General features: G+C 40.5%; 1 pseudogene; it reads right to left on the reverse strand.

Annotated features, from left to right (window-relative positions):
* Window positions 1–1428: 1428 nt before the first annotated feature.
* LOC103114825 (tubulin beta chain-like) lies at window positions 1429–3062 on the reverse strand (annotated as a pseudogene).
* Window positions 3063–4424: the final 1362 nt, after the last annotated feature.

The raw sequence follows: 4424 nt of genomic DNA on the forward strand, positions 1-4424 counted from the left end.
CAATAAATTAAAAATAAAACAAAACATTATATGTAAATAGTACAACCAAGCTCCAAGACAAAGAAATGAACTAGGACAGGGAAGATTATTTGAACGCATGTGTAGAGACTTCAGTATTATTACAAAGTAGCATGCTAGGCTGAAGATACAGAAAGATAAGAGGTCTTAGATACTGAGACATAAGGGAGTCAGGGGGTAACACAGGGGGTTAAGCACAGGTGGTGCAAAGCATAAGGACTGGAATAAGGATCCCGGTTTGAACCCCAGCTCCCCACCTGCAGGAGAGTTGCTTCACAAGTGGTGAAGCAGGTCTGAAGGTGTTTATCTTTCTCTCCCCCTATCCGTCTTCCCCTCCTCTCTCCATTTCTCTCTGTCCTATCCAAAACATCAATAATAACTACATCAATAAACAAGAGCAACAAAAGAAATAAATAAACATTTAAAAAAAAGAAACAGACATAATTTCTGAAAGGAAAGCAAAGAATCAATGATATAAATTAACAGTAATAAAGATAGGTAAATGTGAATTTAATTCACACTAAAAACTTGTTATTGCTGGTGGTATGTAGCCAAACTTTCTTCTTCTTCTTCTTCTTCTTCTCCTTCTTCTTCTTCTTCTTCTTCTTCTTCTTCTTCTTCTTCTTCTTCTTCTTCTTCTTCTTCTTCTTCTTCTTCTTTTGTTCAAATTCTCATTACTTTTGGTTCTTATGGAGGAGGGAAATCTCATCTTTTCAAGATGAAAAAAAAGCAAGTTCAACACAAAATAGAAATCTGAAGTGTATAATAGTTAAAAACCAATGGTGGGGGTAAAGGCAAAAGCAAGAAATGAGATGTTATCAAAGGTGGAAGGGTCTCCAGTCCACTCTCCTCTGGGGAATGAGCCACTTAGGTGGTACTACACACACACACACACACACACAGACACACACACACACACACACACACACACACACATATATATATATATATATATCAGGGCTGGCATTCCTCTTTTTGGACAAGAAAGAGGGGAATGAATCTAGAATTTCTGGATCAGGGCTGGCTTTTCTTTCCCCATTCTTGACTGTTCCACTCCAACATGGGGAAAAGAAATCCAGTATGAGAAGTAAAACAAAAGGAAATACTACCATTTGACAGAGAAACTACTAACAAAAGACAGCTCAGAACAGGGCTTAAAGACAGAAAACAGAAGTAACACTGTTACATGCCTCCCCTGAAGTTGAGGAAGAGGAAATGCCTGGAATAGCATAATGTCAACAGCTTGACCCCCTCCTCCAAAATTGCTCTAGAATAGAAAAATCCCACCACCTCTGCCTCACAAGGACTTCTACTTGAACTCAAAGTAGCCTGATTTTCTTTCACTTGGCTACTGAAGGAGTTGGAATGGTGGCTGTTTTGGTTTTATAGCACAAGTTTCTAAGTGGGACTTGGATGAGAACCAGCTTCTGGGAGAATTATCTTAAAAACAGAAAAGGAAATATTAACTTAATGGATGGCAGTGGACAACAGATAACCCAGAATGGCAGAAATGTAGATTTCCCAGAGTTGAGAGGAGACATTCAACAAACAAATATTTATTGAGTGCCTGTTTTTAGAATCCCTCACCCACATCACAAAGAAAGAAAGAAAAAATGGCAGAAAAAAAATTCTGAAAAAGAGAAAGGGGACAATTGAGAAGGCTGAGGGAACTGAGGTGACTGGACTCTGCTTAGGCTTCCTTTTCAGCACCCTCACTGAAATCTTCCTCCTCTTCTGTGGTGGCATCTTGGTACTGCTAGTACTCAGAGACGAGGTCGTTTATGTTTCTCTTAGCCTCAGTGAACTCCATCTCATCCATGTCCTCACCTGTGTAGCAGTGGGGGAAGGCCTTCCTGCAGAGCATGGCAGTGACATGCTCTGAGATGTGCTTGAAGAGCTCCTGGATAGCTGTGCTATTGCCGATGAAGGTGACTGTCATTTTGAGACCATGGGGTGGGATGTCATGGACAGCTGTCTTGATGTTGGGGATCTATTCCATGAAGTAGCTGCTATTCTTATTCTGCACCTTAAGCATCCACCTCCTTCATGGACATCCACCTATGGAAGACAGCAGTCATAGTGAGGTAGCGGCTGAGGCAAGGATCTCAGGCAGCCATCATATTCTTGGCATCAAAGACCTGCTGTGTGAGTTTGGGCACAGTGAGAGCCTGATATTGCTGGTTTTAATGGCTTGTGAGGGGGGCAAAACCAGGCATGAAGAAATGAAGACGAGGGGAGGCACCATGTTGAATGCCAGCTTGCGGAGGTCAGCATTGAGCTTGCCAGGGAAGTGGAGGTAGGTGGTGACACTGCTCATGGTGGCTGAGATGAGGTTGTTCAGGTCTCCATAGATTGTAGTGGTCAGCTTGAGCGTATGGAAGCAGATATCATAAAGGGCCTCATTGTCAATACAGTAAGTTTCATCAGTGTTCTCTACTAACTGATGAACAAAGAGGGTTGCATTGTAGGGCTCAACTACAGTGTCAGACACTTTAGGTGAGGGAACCACACTGAAGGCATTCATGATTCTGTCAGGGTACTCTTCTCTGATCTTGCTGATAAGTAGGGTGCCCATTCCAGAGCCTGTGCCCCCACCCAGTGAGTGGTTCAGCTGGAAGCCCTGTAGGCAGTCACAGCTCTCTGCTTCCTTCCATACCACATCCAGGATAGAGTCAACCAGCTCAGCTCCTTCTGTATAGTGGCCCTTGGCCCAGTTGTTTGCCTGTCCCAAACTGACCAACAAAGAAGTCATGTGTTTTGAAGATCTGACCAAAAGGACCTGAGAGAACAGAGTCCGTGGTACCGGGTTCTAGATTCACCAAGATAGCACAAGGAACATATTTGCACCTGTGCCTTCATAGTAATACACATAAATGTGGTCCAGCTGCAGGTTGCTGTTCCTGTGGTAGGTGCTGGTGGGGTCAATGCCATGCTCATCACTGATCACCTCCCAGAACTTAGCACTGATCTGGTTGCCACACTGACCGGCCTGGGTGTGCATGATTTCCCTCATGATTAAAATTTACTTAAAACTTTGAGCTCTTCTCAAGGTGTGTACGGGGCAAGAAAAAAAATGGTATATATTCACTCATTTGTTTTTGTGCTTTGCTGCTGTTAGTCGAAGGCTGGAAAGCTGGACGTGCCCCAGAGGCTGGAGCAGTGAGGTATGAATGTGGTGGCAGGAAGATTCTCATAATCAACTTTTCAAACATCAGTGATTTCATTGCTTAGTGATATGTATATATATATATATATATATATATATATATATATATATATATATATATATATGTATATATGGAGAGAGAGAGAGAGAGATGAGAGATGTGATAGACAGAGAGGCAAGCAGAAAAACAGAAACATTGGAACATTGCAGTACCAAAACTTCCTCCCATGTAGTGCTGGAGCTCCACTCTGGGTCACACACATGGCAAGCAATACCAGTACCTTATCAGGTGAGCTATTGCTTCAGTCACAAACATTTTTTAATGTTGACTTTTAATAACATAGGGGGGTAAATTAAACAGAATAATCTGGTGGGGACTGGGTGGTGACACATTTGGTACAGTACACACATTATAGTGTGAAAGAACCCAGGTTCAAGCAGGCCTCTGGTCTCAATCTGAACAGGGGAAGCTACACAAACAGTAAAACACTGCTCTCCCCCTACTCTCCCCCCCCCACTTTCCTCTCAATTTCTCTCCTTTTCTATACAAAATAAATATTTTTTTAAAAAAATCTGATATAGAAAGAAATTGTAAAAACTCAATTATTTTTAAATGAGAAACCCATTAAAATGTATTTATTTTATGAAAGAGAGAGATAAAATTCAGAGTACTGATCAGTTCTGGCATATGGCAATGCATAGGATGGAATGTTGTGTCTCATATATGCAAGTCCTAGACTCTTGACACTAAATTATCTCGTGGTTCAGAAACGAAATATTTAATCCAGAGGCAGAGAGAGTACTAAGAACAGGTAGTTTAGTAAATCATCTGTAAATATATTTTTAATTGAGAAAAATCATAATAAACACACTCAATTTCAAGACAGATTAAATAGACAGATTTAATCCTCTATTTTAGCCTAATGAAAGTGAATATTTCAATGTATCTAAGTACCTGATAAAGACACAATATGGGGACAGCAAAGGACTCTCTTTACACCTCAATTTGATGTTTGCTTAAATATGCATTTTCTATAAAAAAGATCACTACAAGAATAAGAGGGCCATAATGGTTTGAAAATTTTGAGATAAATAGTTATATGAAAAAAACAACAGAAGTCAGCCATACTCCTCTAAAAACAATGTTGAAACATTTTTGATGGTCAGTATATGGGAAAATCCATTGGAAATTCAAAAATGTTTCCACAAAGTGACCAAAGATGCTCTCATGATTTACAAT

The sequence above is a fragment of the Erinaceus europaeus genome, chromosome 14, assembly GCF_950295315.1.
Source record: "Erinaceus europaeus chromosome 14, mEriEur2.1, whole genome shotgun sequence".
In the NCBI taxonomy this organism is placed as follows: Eukaryota; Metazoa; Chordata; class Mammalia; order Eulipotyphla; family Erinaceidae; genus Erinaceus; species Erinaceus europaeus.